The sequence below is a fragment of the Ceratotherium simum genome, chromosome 20, assembly GCF_057802395.1.
Source record: "Ceratotherium simum simum isolate JZ-2026a chromosome 20, ASM5780239v1, whole genome shotgun sequence".
Lineage (NCBI taxonomy): Eukaryota > Metazoa > Chordata > Mammalia > Perissodactyla > Rhinocerotidae > Ceratotherium > Ceratotherium simum.
Window position 1 is genome coordinate 12,050,740 of NC_141919.1, and position 19,482 is coordinate 12,070,221.

Here is a 19,482-nt window from a genome sequence, read left to right on the forward strand (position 1 = left end):
TCTCGGTGGTAGAGTGTCTTGAAGGGGTTTTGAAGATCAGGGAAGCTTGCTGCTCCAAAGGGGATTGGTGCTGTCTCTTCTGATCTGTGGTCACCTGTGAGAAGTCAGTTGTAGTTATTCTTTAGCAATGTTAAAGAAACTTGTATCTCTTGTCTGTTGGTGTCTTTCTGTTAATCACAATATTGTTCTGATTAAACACTGTGCTGTTGAATATTATTAAATCCCACCATATGGTAGGGAACCTGCATGTCAGAAAGGCTAAATAACTTGCCGGAGATCACACAGTGAGTTAATGGTAATTCCAGGGCCTGAAATTTTGGCTTTCTATCTTCAAAGCCCAAATATTTTCCAAACATGATTTTGCTTCTGTCTTCTCCTCAGGGAGAATAATTTTCAAACTGGGGAGGATAGATAAAGCATTTCAAAGCGGAAATTAAAGTATTAAATAGAAGAGTAGACTAAGGAAGCACCTGGACATGCTAATTGAGTTTCAGACCTTCAAGCTCAGTTGAATTATATATTATGGGGCAGACAGACTTGTAGATGTCTTAAACATTTGTGAATTTGTGGACTAGAGATGGTAAACATTGTTCTCCAAAGGGGAAAAAAGTGAATTCTGGAATTATAGACCAGCGATTTATAATCTCTGGCCCAGACTGCTTCTCTGAATTTCAGAGCTATATATTCTATATTTGTGACATTGTAATTAAGGTTCATTTGGATGTGGTTAAGAAAATGCTTTCTAAAAGAGTTAAGCTTGAAGTGGCTAGTATCTGTATCATGCCACACTTTTTATTAAAAAGGAATTGTATTAGTTAGGGTTTTCCAGAGAAACAGAATCAATAGGATACCCACACACACACACACATATATGATTTATCATAAGGAATTGGCTTATGAAATTATGGAGGCTGACAAGTCCCAAGATCTGCAGTCAGCCAGCCAGCTGGAGACCTTAAGAAAGCTAATGGTGTAGTTTTAACCTGAAAACTAGTAGGCTCAAGATCCAGGAAGAGCTGATGTTTCACTTCAAGTCTGAAGGCAGGAAAAACTGATGTCCCAACTCGAAGGCAGTCAGGCAGCAGGAGTTACATCTTACTCTAGCTTTTTTGTTCATTCAGGCCTTCATCTGATTGACTGAGATCCATCCACATTATAGAGGACAATCTGCTTTACTCAGTCTACTGATTTAAACATTAATCTCATCCAGAAACACCTTCACAGACACACCCAGAATAATGATTGACCAAATATCCAGGCACCTCATGGACCAGTCAAGCTGACGCATAAAATTAACTATCACAGGAATATTTATCACATTTGAGGACGCTACAATGATGGAAGGTAAAGATAATATATTGGATGAAATAATCAGTATTCAAAGTGATTTTGAAAAAATTCTGGGTAAAGATTTCTAAGGAAGTGGCACTGTAGAATTATTCTCTTTTGGCACTGAATTAAATAAATTAAAAAAATAAGAGGAAACAAGCATATGAAACCCAAACAAACGAACAATCAAAACAGTCAAAAATTCATAAGCAGTGACCAAACAAGGACAGAGAACCAACTTCATGTTATGTAATTTCAAAGCTGTGGCCAAGGAAAGAAACTGATCATTCCTTTGCAGCACAGGGTAGCTCCTAGCTCTACCCTTAGAAGTAGAAGGGAGGAAAGAAAGGGAATTGATAACATTTTGAGAATTTTTACTAAAACCCTCGAATAAGAGGAGAAGTGGCCTGAGGGATAGGGTTGGGACAGTCAAGGAAAAATTCCCTTATAGTGGAAGTCTCCAAATACAACCACCAGGTCATGGCATTAGCAGTAGGGGTACAAAAGCACAAACATAGTTCAGATAACTGCGATGAATTAGGGTAAGGAGGTTATGGGGAGGCAATATGGCCTTAGGTGGGTGGAGAGGACCCTAACGTAGGTATTCCAATGGGATTCTCTGCTGGCTCTTCAACTCCCATGTTCATGATCCACCACCTCCCATGTTCACTATACAGACATAGAAAATTAAAGAGAGAGCAACACCAAACTCAGAGGAGATATCAGGTGCCTGATAGAGTTGGAAGAATATTAAGGATGATTCACCCACTCTATACCAGAGCCAAAAAAAGTCTGAACACAGTTACTAATATTAAACATGGGATATGCTATGGCTAAAATAGTTGAAAGGAAGGAATATAGCATACAAAATCCAATTAAAAATACAAATTGGGGGCTGGCCCCAGGATGTAGTGGTTAAGTTTGGCACACTCCACTTTGGTGACCCAGGTTTGCAGGTTTGGATCCCGGGTGCAGACCTACACCACTCATCAGCCATGTTGTGGCAGTGACCCACATACAAGATAGAGGAAGATTGGCACAGGTGTTAGCTCAGGGCGAATCTTCCTCAGCCAAAAAAAAAAAAAAAAAAAAGATGAATTGGAATAAAATATAATCTAGAAAATAAAAGAAAATTCTCCATGGATATTTTACACTACAGATGAATTTAATTTGAATGTGAATTCAATAACACAAAAAAGAAAGTGATAAAACAGCCTAATGGGATGAAAAGGGAGTTGGCAGAGCTAAGAAAACAAATTGAGATAAAACCAAAATGGTTATTCATGGAAGTGGAAAATGAATAAATTGGAGGCAGAAAGAAACAGGAGAGACGCAACTGAAAAAAGAAGATGCCAGGGAGAAAGAATTTCAGTCAATCCTGGTACATTCAGAGGAGAAAGGATACAATACTCACAGGGAGTCAATGATACACAGGGAGGATGAAGATTACCCAACATAAGCATAGTGGCCCCTCCTTAGGTAGAGAATCAGACAAAGAGAACAGCAAAAATTTTCACAGAGATAAAGAAAATGAAGAAACAACTGCATATGAACATCAAAAGACTCTGCATATCATAAAATACTTTATACTGATTGATCAATGTTGAAGCATATCCGGGTAAATCTACTAAAATTTAAGATTAAAAAAATTAGACATCCATTACGAAAAATCAGATACAAGTAGGAAAAATCAGACTGATTCCAGTCTTCTACATAGTAGTTCAGTATCAAAAATACTGCAGAATTCTGAGTGAAGGAGTGGGTGACCTGAGAATATTAAACTCAATATTGAGTTGGCTATTCCGAGTCTTTTGCAATATACATTTACAACTAATCCAAATCCACCTTCAAATAACACTATACCACTTCATGGGTAATGCAAGTACCTTATAATAACAAAATATTTCTAATTCCTCCTTCCATTCCTTGTATCATTACTGTCATTTATTTCACTTACACATAAACACACAAAAGTATATATAATATTATATATACTTTTGTGTGTATATATATATATATACACACAAATATATGTTATATAAAAGCATATGTAATTGAATACATCGTTGCTATTATTATTTTGAACAAACTGTTATCTGTTAGATCAATTAAGAGTAAGAAAAATAAAAGTTTTTATTTTGCCTTCACTTATTCATTATCCTATATTCTTCCTCTCCTAATGCAGATCTGTTTCTGACCAATAGCATTTTCCTTCTCTGAAGAACTTCTTTTAACATTTCTTGCAAGGAAGGCCTACTAGAGGCAAATTTCCTCAATTTTTATTTGTTTGAAAAAGTCTTCTCCTTCACTTTTGAAGGGAAATTTCGCAGGGTACAGATTTCTAGGTTGGTGTTTTTTTTTTTTTCTCTTAGTAATTTAAATATCGACTCCACTCTCTTTTTGGTTGCATGGTTTCTGAGAAGTCAGATATAATTCTTATATTTATTCTTTTATAGGTAAGTTGTTATTTTCCTCTGGCTCCTTTCAGGATTTTTTTCTTTATCTTTGATTTTCTGTAGTTTGAATATGATATGTGTGGGTGTAGTTCTTTTGGGATTTTCTCATTTGGTGTTCTTTGAGCTTCCAGAATCTGTGGTATGGTATCTGACTTTATTTTGAGGAAAATTCTCACTCATTATTGCTTCAAATATTTTTTCTGTTCCATTCTCTCTTTCTTCTCCCTCTGGTATTTCCATTTTGCACGTGCTATGCCTTTTGTAGTTGATCCACAGTTTTTGGATATTCTGTTCAGTTTTTTTTTTTTTCCCAGTCTTTTTTCTCTTTGCTATTCACTTTTGGAAGTTTCTATTGACATATCCTCAAGCTCAGAGAGTCTTTCTTCAGCTATGTCCAGACTACTAATAAACCCATTAAAGGCATTCTTTATTTCTGTTACAGTGTTTTTGATCTCTAACATTTCTTTTGATTCTTTCTTAGAATTTCCGTCCTTCTGCTTGCATTACCCATCTGTTCTTATATATTGTCTACTTTTCCACCAGAACCCTTAGCATATTAATCATAGTTGTTTTATATTCATGATCTGATAATTTCAACATCCTTGCCACATCTTGGTCTGGTTCTGATGCTCTCTGTCTCTTCAAACTGTGTTTTTTGCATTTTAGTATGCTTGGTAATTTTTTGTTCATAGCAGACATGGTGGGCTGGATAAAAGAAACAGAGGTAAATAGGCCTTTAGTAATTTGGTGGTGAAGTGTCAGGGGAAGGGAAGTGTTCTATAGGCCTATGTTCAGGTCTCAGTGTTCTAATGTGCCTGTGCCCTTGGGCTGAAAACTTCACAAGTGTTTCTCAGTTTTCACCCCCTTAGGTGGGACAGGATGGCTAGAGGGGTCTGGAGTTGGTATTTACTTTCCCCCAGGTTGATTGGGCTCTGATAAAACCCCAATAGGTTAGGCTCTGGTAAAATGTTTTCTCCTGAGGGCGGGCCTTGTTAAGAAGAACAGAATGCTCTGATGTGTTTCAAAATGGTCACTTTTCTCCTCCCTCTGAGGGAAACCAGAGGGAATTTTTCTCTGATCTTCATTATAAGAACCTGGTAGAGCTTCTGGATGTAAAACTCACAAAAATGTGAGACCCACTATGACTTGGTCCCTCTGGAGTTTTTCTCTCTCAGACTTGTTTATACTGAGCCTCCAGGAATTCGTCAACTACAGTTCCTATTTTTCTACCCCAGTGCTGGTTCCTGCAGAAGTTTCTGGTCTCTGAGGTTCTGCTCCCATAACTTGTGATTCTCTGTGTCTACCTGTCTGTCTCTTCAATTTAGGGGCTGCGGTTTCCTCTGTGACTTCACTTCTCTGACAGATCTAAGAAACGTTGTGGATTTTTCAGTTCATTCAGTTTTTCACTTACTGTTAATATGGAGTGGTGGTTTCTAAGCCCCTTACATGCCAGACCTGAACCTGGAAGTCCACAATCTGCTTTTTAAGATAGAGCAATAGTATAGAATTAATATCTCTTGTGGAAAAGACTCATTTATCTCAAGTTCAGCAATTCCTTCAGTTTCACTATAGTTTCTTTTTGCTGTTACGGTAATATTAAATTTAATATTTTTTAAAATGAAAATATGTTTAAGGTTAACACTTTATGAAATTTTTCTTGTCTACTCCAACATGAATTTATCTTTCTATTTTAATTTGTGAATGAAAGATGTATGAAAAATATTTCTATTTTCGTAAGGTGGCATTTTCAGTGATTTCTTGCTTTTTCTATATGACTTATTTCTAAAAATTATGTGTGTATTGATTTTATAAAAACGATAAGTGCTTTTAAAAGAAATACCTCCATAGGTTAGGTTTTTGGGCCCATAGATGAAGAGTAACAAGGACAAATGTAAATTTCTGCTTTTAGTTGTAAAGAATTATAGAGCTGGCTCATGAATGGCACTCTCAAAACCAAGTCAAGGTTTTTGTTTCCATGTCCAGTGTCAGCTTTTCAACCATAACAAGCTATCAGTAAAGAAAGCTTGCAAAGTCCTTGACTAGAGTCCTAAAGCTTCCTTAGGTTAGAAATCAGTTTGCATGTATGATTCTATTCTTTTTCAAAATTGCAAGTATGGTAAATAGTAGTTATTGCAAAACTATATTTTCATTTCAAACATATAGTCAAGAATAGAAATAATACAATGAATAGCCATGCACATGCCACTTATAAAATCTTAGCATTTTGCCTTATTTGCTTTGGATCTTCTTTTCTTAAAAAAAATTAAATACTATTTACATATTATTTATTATTTTGTTACATATTATTATTTACATATTATTACAATTGCCAACTCTTGTAAGCCCCTCCCTGAACCCACTCACCTCTTCTGCTCCCCAGAATTAGATTATATTCATTGTGCCCCAACTACATTTTGGTAGAAATCACATCCACATAACATAGTGATTTTTTTGAACCTTGTAGGATACATGGAAATTGTTTGATCCCTTCAAACTCCTAGTAAAAGTGTTTTGTCTATTTATCCAATATAGTCATGGTTTGTAACATATGGCAGTATCTGTTGTAAACACTGAAAATACCAGAGAGATTAATATTTGAGTCCAACCTTGAAAAATTCCACCATTGATTTTTGCTAAAATTCAAAATTCCCCATTAGGTATTAATAACGTTCATTCTTGTTTCATAGCACAAAAACAATGAGTTTCGTTTGAGGAGGAGTGAGAGCTGGCACCTATTCACAGGTTTTAACTGTCCTATAGGACTGCATCCCTTTTAGTTTTGTACGTAGAAATCCCACAGAAAGAAAGCAGGTGATAACATTCGTCTTGCTTAATAGTACATGAAAAATAAAACTGGGCAGAAATGACAAGCTTAAGGCACTAGGCCAAAAGTCACCTGAACAAGTTGGAAATTTATCTTCAGTTTCGAAGGGCACTGTCTCAATACTAATGACTTATCAGTTACTTTTAAACTAAGGGGGTCTAAAAGATTTAGAGAGTTGTACATACACGATAGGACCAAATAATCAATAATCTGCCTTGCCCTGATTAGAAGCCCACTGGGGCCCATTAAAACTTAAAGTTGAAAGTTCAAGAGAGTACTAAGGAAGATCAAGCTGTCTCTGTGGTCTAAAACATCCTCCCACCAAAGTCCATAAGATAAGCGAAAGAAATGCATCTGAGGGTGTAATAAATGAGTGACTAGAGGGAGGCGGAGTGGAATTCAAAGCACCAGACATCCAGAGTTGGAGGAAAAGCAAGAGCCTGCCTCTTCGTGTAGGAAAGACCAGGAATAGCTAAGGAGAAATGCTGAAGTTCTGAGTTACAGGGGACAAGCTTGTAGATAAATCAGAGAAGGAAGATGAATAAGAAGAGCTCTGACTTGTATTGATATGCTGCCTTCCTCTGAGAAGTCCATAGTGCTTTATGGATAACATCTAATTAAACTTTACAACATACCTGGAATTGAGGAATCAAGTGTTATTGCCCCTGTTCTACAGTTAGAAAACCACGTTGCTCTGGGCCTCAGCTCACATTGTCAGCAGCACATTAGAGAGGGGCCTTTAAATCTGTCTTTTATATCAGTGCCGTATCCACTGTCCTTTCTTACTGAGAACATCAAGAATTCGAAGAGTGTTGTAAGATATTAAGAATAGTATGAGAAATCTGAGTGAATCATTATTTCCATTTGCTCCTCCCCAGTAAACGGCTTCCCTTTCCACGTGTGAAACACTCGAATTCTAAAAATAACCACACAGTGTAGGAAATTCCCATTTCACAGAAGGAAAAACTGAGACTCAGAGAGTCTGAGGACTCACCTACCTTTGCCCAGTACATGGCAGAGCCAGAATCTAAACCAGCTCTTCTCAACCCTGAAACTCAAGCTCTCTTAATACAACAGAGGATGGGATTCCTACCCTCTGTACCCTAAGTTTGACAGCACTGGAGTGGGCTGAAATGCATAGATTAAACATCCTCTTTAACATCCTTAGAAAGCTCTTCATTATCTGGCCCTCGAGTATTTCTCCAACCACATCTCTGAATATATCCCACTCCAGCGAAACTGGATGACTTTCAGGTCTCCACTGCACGGTGCAGTGTAGCCTCCACCCCCTAAAACCTGAATTTTCTTTTTTCTCTAATACTCTACTCATTGTTTCATCTGCTGAACTGCTCATTACCCCCAGGTCTCAGCTCAGGTGTCACTTCTTTTTTTTTTTAATTCTACTTTTCTTTTTTGCAGGGGAAGATTTGACCTAAGCCAACATCTGTTGCCAATCTTCTTCCTTTTGTCTTGTCTCTCCACCCCCCCCCCCCCCCCCCCCGCCAAAGCCCCAGTACACAGTTGTGTATAACTGTAAGTTCTTCTAGGTCTTCTATGTGAGCCACCACCACAGCATGGCTACTGACAGATGAGTGGTGTGATTCCACGCCCAGAGACCAAACCCGGGCCGCTGAGGCAAAGCATGCTGAATTTGAACTGCTAGGCCATCAGGGCTGGCTCAGGTGTCACTTCTTCTTGGAAACATTCTTTAACTCCCTAAGATTAGACTAGGGGCCCTTCTTGTGTTGCCATCGAGCCCTGGACCATCACCCTTGAAGCACTTTTCACTGTGTATTTGTAATTGCTTTTTACTTGGAAACTCCATATTAGAAGGACCATTTCTGTTTTGTCCACAACTGAAACCTCAGCACATGGCCCAACGTTCGGCAATAGCACACATTCAATAGATTCATTTTAAATGAATGAATTCTGAGCCTTCAATTATTTACATTATCGAACGCCCCAACCTGCCCCAGACCCTCACCTCCTTTCCTGGAACCAACTAGGGACTGTCAGGCAGCACACGGCTTTGATCGTTTTCTCTCTGTGAGCCTAAGAAGTTTGGGAACACCTTAGCTTCTCCAAGCCAAAAAATAGAGATACCACGTACCTCCACAGAGCTACCACACTCTCAAAGGAAGTCTAGGCCATCTGTGGGGTCCCTTGTGCCTGCATTTCTTTGATACCTGGTTAGATCCCTCGCCCCCTCACCTCTGGTTCACCCCTACCCTGGACACCAAGTGAGGTTGGCCGAATGGCTCTTGATCAGTCTAGTTCTCACTCTTCTTTTGTTTTCAGACATTCACTTATATGACTTATTGGGAATCTGACTCACTCTACTACATTGCACATTAGCCCCCTCCCTATCGGACTCACTGCAGACCTCATGGTACCTGGAATGGTCATAACTGATCTATGGTTGTTGCTTCCGCCCCTCCCTTCACCCCCATTCCCAGGCTGTTGTTTCCGCCCTAATTTTACTGTTTCTTTTGGCTGACTTCATACTAACGACTCTTTCTATGAAATCTCCTTGTTGCTAAAGTCCCCAGCTGCCACCAACCACTCCCCTGCCCTCCTGAATACAACCCATTTCAGCAGGTTCTTCTCTGCTCTCAATATCCACTGGTGGGGGATTAATCCAACCTCATCTTGGCAGTCACGGCTGACAGCTTCCTTTGGATAAATAGTCTGAACAGAATGTACAGCAAACAATGTTACCATGGCTGGTTTTTAATTAATTAATTAACTAATTATATGGTGAAGTCCAGGGTGAAGAGGACAAACTGAACAATAGATCGTGGCCCCGTTCTTGCCTTCTCTGATTGTCATTCACAGCTAACTAACGTTTTCATTTGAAGGAAAAGAAAATCTCGAAGATCTCAGCAGTCACGGTCTTAATAAAGTATATTTAACAACATGTAGTTTTTATATAATGTATTAGCATTATTCATAAGGGGAGAAAGGCTACAAAAGCAGTGGTGAAAGGAAATGAATATTTTAAAAGAAGCTTTTCCCAACATATAAAGTAAAATCATGAATGTTAAAACATTTTATTGTCTATCTTTTTAAAAAAAATTTAGAGATGGCATTATCTCGTTTTCAAAACTATATTAATCCATGCCTTCAACTCAGTCAGTTTATGGAGTCCCTACTATGTGTTTGGAATACCTTTAATGCTATATAAATATCAAACCTTTAAAAAAGTGAGAGAATACAAACATTTATAAAGCTTTCCTTTGCAGAGCAAAATTCTTATCTAAATTGTCAAATGGCTACAAATTATACTGCTTTTATATTTCTATCCAACTCATCTAAATATTCTCTGTTGCCCAGGTGGCCACATCGTCCATAATCATCTAGAACATTCTCTTTTTTCTTACTTATCACACCACTGCAGGACACTAACACATGTCTCGAAGGATTTCTTTTGATGTCAGAAATCATTCTTCTGTGAGGTGAGATGGAGAGGGGACACAATATTCTCTCAGTATATGGGGGAGAGAATTCCTCTTCCACAATCCAGAATCAGGTCATTATCAAGAGCTCTTAGTGAAAGCACGGACCAGCTTCAAAACTGCCCCACGCCAAAGAACAGCCTCCTGAAAACAGGAGGAGTGAAGTTTTATGTTGCAAAGTACTGAAGCATCAGAAAGACTTAGAATCAGACCACCTCTGCCAAGCTCAGAGATAGACAGGATGGCTTTTCCTCTGCATTTGATTTGTTAGAAAGCAAATCTGAGGAGATTTTATAGCCTTTTAGTACTCATAAGCCCTTTCATTTTGTCCCTGTTTTATAGCCTTCCTCGCTGAGACCGTAATGCACAGGGGAGACCTGCCAAGACACCCGAGCTCATTCATTCCATGTGTGCCTGTTGACAGGAATCCATTCGGTTGTCAGTTGCCACTTATGTGTGGAGGAGGAGTTGTGACTTCAGACTATCAGGCAGCACAGGTGATGAGAAGAGACAGACTTCAGACCCAGAAAGATCTGGGACTGAATCTACATAACCTTTTCCTGCCACCAATTACATTATTTTTATGAGACTCAGTTTCCTCTTGCGGAAAAGGGGAGGTAATAACATGCATCTCACACATTGCTATGGCGGCCGAGTGAGGCAGCATACGCTTTTTATTCGAATCTTGCCAGCTGTGCACCTCTACATTTGTTTCTGTTAAATAGAGCCGATAATAGTACCTACTTCACAGGGTACTAATAGTAGGTACTAATAGTAGGTACTAAGTAGGTACTAATAGTATCTACTTCACAGAGCATTAAATGAGTTATTATGTATAATGTGCTTAGAATAACACCTGGCACATATTAGGCCTCCATAAATATTATCCTAATTGCGGGTCGTGGCAGGATATGTCAAGTCTCTAACAGCGAGTCTTCCACATAGAGGATGTCAACATATATTAGCACCATCCTTCTCCTCTATTTGGGGTAAGGATTTTAACTTTAGGTAGGATTGTTTTTTTTTAATTACATGGTACCTAGTACATTGCAGACCATCTGTTGTATCTCCACAGAGTGACCTGACTGAGTTAGAAAGGGCAGTGAGTTCCAATTGGGTCCAGGACACCTGCCCCTCACTGAACCAGCCCATGTGAGTCAGAACATTCATTAACCTTCAAATTACTCAAGCGTCTCATTTTGCTTTGAATCAGTAGCTGTGGTTTTTGCTATTTATGGGCTGTTGACAGCAGACTGAACTTTTGTATAAACTCTAAAGATGGTCACCTCCACAGTGGGGCCACAAAGTGCTGAATGTTTAAAAATGTCTCCTCAAGCTCTGTCTAAGTGGCCAAAGTTCTCAGCATTAGAGCCACAGAATTGAGGTAACAAGAAAATACACTGGCTAAAATAGGATGGAGAGTCAGTGTTCATACATATATCAGCAACCTTCTGAAATTTCTTTCTTAGAGGCAGTGGCTGTCGTTTGGCTTCTAGGGAATGGAACACAGGACCGCTAAATTTGGGTAGGAAGGAGAGGTCCATGGGTTGGCCAGGGAGGGCAGACTTGAGTGGAATATGGAATTGCTGGGGGGCCAAGAGAGCACAAAAGGCCCACTGGCAGTGGGGACCATCAAAGGCTGGCAGGAAGGCCTCACCAAAGCTAACTTTTGAAGTCTCCCTGTGCCTCAGTTTGGCCCTAGCAGTAGTTGTAGAAAGAATCTATCCAGACATGCAATTCTGCATCCTAGTTTCAGCAAATGAACCCAGACAACTTAACCAATCTTGACAGACCTAGGTCCTCTCTCTGGGTTTCACCCTACATGCTTCTCTGCTGTCTCCTCAGTGGTTTTTATGAATTCCAGATCTACCCGCTTTAGAGAGACCAGGAAAAGCAAAAGAAAGAAAGAAAATGAGGCTACTCAAGTTGGCCCAGGTATTTGTTGAGTCTCCTTCCCTCCTTCTATCCCTCTGTCTCAGTGACAGTAGAGAGTGCATGTCAGAAACTCGACTTGGGCCAGACGTAAGCAAAGGCGGTGTAGGCAGCTCTAATATTGAGCTTTCAGATTCTACTCACATTTATTTGGCTTTGACTCCTTGCCAGGCTCTGGGCGATGCGCTTCCATAAACTTCCTTTTGTTTCATCCTCACAACAGGCCCGAGGTGCACGGGAAGTGAAGTGACTCCCCTAAGGTTATGCACTTACCATGTGGAGGTCACAGATGTGCCTGACCACAAAGGCTTTGACCTTACCTTTGAAGGTACAGGTGTGGCCATTTCCTGGGTGTGGGGATTGAATCTCAGGGAGGAGCTGAGGGTTTGAACAATGTGAAAATGGAAAAATGGCTGTGGGGCTGTAAAGCACTGAAATGAGGCACTGAACAATGAAAGCTTAGCTGAAGTTAGAGTTTCTTGACTTTCTTCAACTCTTCTGCTCAGTAGTAGAAGTGGAGAAAATAGGGCCCGCCCCGTGGCTTAGCGGTTAAGTGCGCGTGCTCCGCTGCTGGCGGCCCGGGTTCGGATCCCGGGCGCGCACCGACGCACCGCTTCTCCGGCCATGCTGAGGCCGCGTCCCGCATACAGCAACTGGAAGGATGTGCAGCTATGACATACAACTATCTACTGGGGCTCTGGGGGAAAAATAAATAAAATTATAAAAAAAAAAAAAAAAAAGAAGTGGAGAAAATAGTTGGTCAGTGATTAAATATTGAGAATTCGTACAGAAATGTGAAGTCAAGATGAGATTCACGAGCAAAGAAAACTGGTAGTTTTCAAGGAATTGGACATTCTTTAAGTATGAGAGAATGAACAAGATAGAAGTTAAGTAGAGGGTGGTTAGAGAAGCAGAGAGAATTTTGAGCGAATACTGGATTCCAGGTGTGGCTTTATCTGTGAGTAACTTTAGTGGCACAGAGATCATAGTAACTGGAGTTGAGAAGGATGATAACAGAGAGGTTGAAATGTCAGGGGAATTGTCAGTACAAATATATTGAAATTGCTGAGAACTATAAGAAGAGAGGAAAAACAACTCAGAAACTAAAGACGCTGCCCCATATTTCCACCATATATTTCACTAGCTCTAAGAAATACATATCATTTTCTTCAAGAAAAGCAGAAAGCATATAGCAATTTATTTAATTTTGGGATTCTACATTGCTGATTATTTAGGCTTATGTGATAATCACAGCCAAACTTATCTCCATGGAATATTTCCATCATGTTCCAGGAACCTGAGGTGAACAAAGGGTGGCATTATTTAGACCACTTTTATCTAATCCACTTTGGTGGGTAGACCTAACGTCTTAGTTATCTGTTATAAACTAATGACCTAATGCTTACTCATCTATTATAAACTAAAGCTATTCACTCATACCATGTAACTTTTGAGACTTGGGCTATTAAGTAGGGCATTTTCTTTTTTCCCCCTTACCAAGAATTAAGCGGCCCTTGTCTCCATTACAATTAAACCACAGATTTAAAGCCACTCACTCAAATATGCATGCAGATTTGTATTTGTAGTGTGTTCACAATTATTTTTCAAGTCTATGCATAAAGACTGGAAGGAGTTACATAAAAATATTAATAGGGTGGGTGAAGATGGGAGACATGTTTTATTTTTCTTTAACAATTTTTGGATTTTTTTTTTACATTTCTATTATGGCAATGTGTTATTTTTATAAAAACAACAAACCAACAACATTTATACATGATATATAATAAATGTGTAACTAAAATAATGGTTTTATTTCCATCCAGATTCATTATGTCTTGTAAAGAACACTATCAAGAATTAAGACATTTGTTCAAAGAAGAGGAATTGGAAGCTATTTAGAGCACTTGCTGGATTAATAACTGCTCCTTCAGGGCAAGATTGCGTATGTGAAGAGTAGCCAGTAACTCTTTTGTCACTTGCTGTACAGTGTCTCATTTGGAAACAAAAATGTTTGGGAATGACACACCCTTGCAAGCAGATGAACTACCTAAGATGTACCTCCTACACAAAGATAATGCATCATCTCCCTCAATTATGCACTGGCTCAAATCTGCTAACTTAGATAATTAGCACTATAAGTAACACCTAAACTTTGTTACCCAGTGTTATGGGTTGAATTGTGTCCTCCGAAAAGAGATGTTGAAGTCCTAACCCCTGGTACCTGTGAATGTGACTTTATTATCTTTGCAGATGTAATCAAGTTAAAATGAGGTTGTTAGGATGAGCCCTAAAATAATATGACTGGTGTCCTTATTAGAAGAGCAGAAGAGACACAGAGACACAGACACAGGAGGGGAGAATGCCATGCAACACAGAGGCAGAGATGGACGCGCTGCAGCTACAAGCCAAGGAACCACAAGGATAGCTGGCAAATCACCAGAAGCTGGGAAGAGGCCAGGAAGGATTCTCTGCTACAGGTTTCAGAGGGAGCACAGCCCTACTGACTCTCGATCTGGGACTTCTAGCCTCCAGAACTGTGAGACAATAAATGTCTGTTGTTTTAAGCCCTCGGGTCTGTGGGACTTTGTTATGGCAGCCCTAGGAAATTAATGCACCATGAAACTACAATTGTTTATTTAGAACCCTAGACATTTGTTTAATAAAAATTATTTTCTATGTCTGCTCGAGACTTTGATGGTTGCAAAGGTGTGGAAAGGAGAAGTGTTTAAATGAGCTGGAATTCTGTTATAGACATTACTAGTGTTGCTGCAAGTTTCTATGTAGATTCAAATATTCTGAGTAAAATAGGGTTACCACAAACTCTAGGCACAAAGGGCAGTAAACCACGGAGAGGTATTGAATGGGAAAGAACTTACTAAACTAAAATCAAAGTGATGGGTAGAACATGTTGCAAAGCTATATGGATGGAAAAGATTAAGCTCTTAGCAAAAGGAAACTAAAATAACTTTTCTAAAATGAAGGGTTACAGACTAAAGTTAATGATTGTTGGCATTTGCTATTTTAATAGCTCTGTTGGTTTTTATCAGTAATAACCACATAGAATGGAAGAGCTTGCTAAATTTTTTTGATGTAGTGAACTGTGAATACGGGAAGCCAGATTATTCGGAGTAAAAGGCTGTAGTTGGTTCCCCAACATGTACTTGATGGCACATTTTGGCACATATACTTGGTGTCCACATTTTGATTATGATATTGAGGAGGAAATAAAACAGTCTCTTGATGGGGGCCTTGTAAATTGAAGCCCCAACATTGAAGATTGGAGGGAGAATGAATTCCAAAATGTCAACCCAACAGGGGTTCAGGAAGGGGCTTACAGATCTCAGCTTAGCATGAGCAGGCATACAGCCTCCCATTTCTTGGAGTCCTGTTTAAAGGCATGTTTGTGCCAGGGCCTGGTGGAAGCTCTGTGGTTATGCTCTCAGGGTGGGACCCTTCCCAACTCCTCTCTACTACGTTGTTCTCCTTTTTATAGGTCAAGCTTAGAGCAGCTTTATCAGTGGGGGAATCAAAAAGACTGTTTGGATGCCAAACAGACTCAGCTTAAGGGTCAGGAGTTTATAGTAACAAATGGAAAAACCCAGTCCATGGAGACCATGAGAGATGTGTGAAGTTTCAACATTGCTTGCTGCAGGGAAGGCATCCCTGGTCCTAATGAGCTATTGCCAGGCAACACAGGAAGCTCTTGGGCACATTTTTGGAAAGTTTTTTAGATTGTATTTCTTTTAAAAGACACAGGCTCTGTCCTACTATTTTTGTCTCTGTGGGAGGATAATAGTTTCTGCTCCATTGGTGTGTGACTTGGCATTATGACTTGCTTTGGCCAAAGGTATATGTGTGGAAGTGACATGTGCCACCTCTGAGCAGAGATCTGAGAGCCATTGTTGGGTCTACCACCTCTCTTTTCCCTCTGCCTTGAGACTAGCATGTCCTGGTAGGGGCTTCTCCTTCAGACTTTGTTCCCAGATAAGGAGATCATGGAGTAGAGTTGTAGCCAACATGTAACGTGAGAGAAAAATTAGCCTTTTTTGAGGTAAGCTGTTGAACTGATGGGTTTGTTTGTCACTGCAGCACAACCTAACAAAAACTGACTATACTGTCACTCCAAAAAGGCATACACAATTAAGGTAGTTATGGATTATCTCCAAAACTAGAAGGCAATATCAGGATCCAAGGTAGAACCAAGGGGCTAGAAGTTTACAAATGGAAATTAGGCTCCATATTGGTGATTCAAAGGATGAATACACTGGGAACAGCAATCTGAAGGCAGATCTCAAACTAGGAAAGAAGTCAATGAGGGAAAAAATATAAGAAGGGCATCATTGATAATACTATTAATAAAAGATCAATACTAGATCCATCTGTGGTGAGAGAGAGTCACTGCATAAGAAAGCACTTGTGTAAGTGGGGCTCAGAAAAATTTAAGATTGGTTGGCCTAACAATGGCTTGTCTTCCAAAGAGACAGGTGTTTAAGCATCTAATCATCAAATTGGGTGATGAATGGGACAGTGATTCTACTCAAAGAATAAAGGATACCAGTTATTGGATAGAGTTTAAGTGGTTCTGTGTAGGTTATAGGATGGAATTACCATGCTCTGATGTTATGTGACAGGACAAAGGAGCAGGCCAATGATTATTTCCATCTTTTAGAAATGTAATGAATCGCACTAGGCTAAAAAAATCTTTCTCTGTTTCTCTAACTTTAGACAAACTTTCCTAAGTTATGGGAATTCTGAGTGTATAATTCAAGATGGTTGGTAGATAGAATTGTTTCTCTTTATAGATTTCTAGAGCTAAATAATGTGGCCTGATGTGCTCCTATCAAACGAATGATCAGAGCTTTTTGTAACATGATTTTTCTTTCTATTTCAACGACAGTGGGGCTTTACTCCTGGGGTAGTCTGAGTTGAAACTGCATTAAACTCTTAAACGAGGGGTCAGTCATGTTCAAAGAAAATGGTGTGGCAGAGATTGATATTTGTCCCAATATCCATTCTCCCTTTCATCTCATTATAATCAAATTCCTAATTTTTAGCTAGGCACATAGCCGCCTAGAACAAGAGATACATTTCTCAGTCTTTTTTAGGGCATGATGTGGTCATATGGCTAAGTTCTGGCCAATGGAATGCAGGTGGATGGGGGATACGCAAGTTCATTTGAAGGAAGGGATATTCCCCCCCTTGTCCCCTTCCGCTCCCCACTATTTGTGGCTAGACTGTGAACAAGATGATGAGCCATCTTGGACTATGCTGTTGAGAGCAACACTCTAGGGATATGAATAAATAAGATTGAATAGTTGAACCCAGAGCCTAGTTGATATAAATGGTAAATCAACATCTTAGAGACTCTCCAGTAGAGGGTTGCAGCAGACTGCTGGATGAGTTAAAAAGTTGGAACTGACCTTGACAAAGATGTATCCCAACAGAAGGAGACACACAACTGGGGATTTAGTCTTTTCTGTTTTTCAGTCTTATCTTCTCTAGGAGGAGTAGACAGAGGAAGGAGGTTAAAAGCAGAGAAAGAGCATTCTTCCGTTGATTTCTTTTATGCCATGACCACTCCATTCCTGGACATCAGTACAGAGCCAGTATTTGCCCTTAGGGGGCATCTAGACTCTGAGTCTCCTTATCAGGCTTCCCACTTCTTTACATTGGCTGGGCCTGAGGTGCTCACCCAGATTTTCCCACTTCTTTGTTAACAATCGCCCTCACCATAAAAAAAGATTACTGACCCAACACAGCTCTGCTTCTTTCCCCGCCTCGTCTCCTAGTTAACTCTTAATTACCCATCACATGTTGGCTTAATCTTCCACAAAGAAGCCTTCACTGATTAAGACTAGACTCCTGCTGTACGCTCTCATAGTAAACTCTACCTCCCCTATCAGAGCACTTATCACACTTTATTTGAAGTAGCTTGCTCCTTGAAGGGGCTTTACACTCCATGGAGTATAGACTGGGGTCTATCCTGCTCACCATTGAATTCCTAGTACCTACAGCAGTATTTGCACACTTGTGCACATTAGTGGAATGAATGATTGGTTAAATCAGATGGCTGACTGTGCAGTAGGTGAGGTCTAATCTCCTTGTAGGTTCTGCCTGGTATCCAATGTTCTTATGATACGTCTTGGCTACCTAAGGCACTTTCCTGTCATGTTTTACTCAGGAGTGATCTATTGAGAACAGGTCTGAGCTTGTCTGCCCTCCTGCCTTCTTACAGAAAACTTAATCCGTGTCCTGCCCCACACCATCAGATGCTTGATTTACACGAAGATGCTAGGGGTTATAAAAGGCAATTAAGGTACTACTACGCTTATATTGTAATCATGCGATTATTCTTCCAATTTCAAATTTTTAATGAATATCTTGATAGTGAAATAGATGATCTGGGAAAAAAATCAAGATTTAAAGATAAATTGCTTTCACTGGCAGTAGTCGGCAGCGCTATCATACTTCCTTTCATTTTCCAAAGATTCTAGAATTATAATTTTCAATATTTTCACGATAAGAGACTATTTTGATTCTTTTCAGGAGCATTGAGGAAAAGAAAGATTGAAATAATGCTAGAGTCTCCTTCTGGGCTGTGACGAAATTTCCTGCTTGTTTGTTTGTTTCGCAAGTAAGCAAGTGGTGTGCATCACTTCCAAGCTTGGCTCACAAAATCTCTCTTGTACGCTCCTCCACACTTCTCCCCTTCCAGCTGTCTGGGATGGTCACCCCACTCCCTCACCCCCAGAGTGACCTTAGAAGCCATGTGTTGAACATGGTAGAGCTGCCATCAATCTGGATCCCTGAATAACACCTACTCCCATTTCTACTTCTGAAATGGTGAGAGAAAATTCTCCCTGGGTCTTGCATTTCTGCAGGTCTTTCAAGCAAAGGCATTAACAGATTTTGTTCTGGATGAAATATTGTTTGTAATTAAATTTTTTATTTTGAAGTAATTGTAAATTCACAAGCGGTTGTAAGAAATAATACAGAGAGATCCCATACACTGTTTACTTAGTTTTCCCCGAGGATAACATCATGTAAAACTATAATGCATATCACAACCAGGATATTGACATGATGCAACCCACTAATCTTATTCAGATTTCTCCAGTTTTACTTGTACTTGTTTGTGTGTGTGTGTGTGTTTTTAGTTCTATGCAATTTTACCACGATTGTAGGTTCGTGTATTCTCCACCACAGTCAAGATACACAAATAGTTCCATCATCACAAAGATCCCTCATGTTGTCTTTATAACCTCATTCACCATCCTCCCTCCGTCACACCTAATACCTACAAACCTAGCAATATGTTTTCCATCTGTATACTTTTGTCATTTCAAGAATGTTACACAAAATGCAATTATACAGTATGTAACCTTTTGGGATTGACTTTTTTGATTATGCATAATTTTCTTGAGATTTATCCAAGTTATTGCATGTATGAAGAGTTTGTTCCTTTTTATTGCTGAGTACTGCTCCA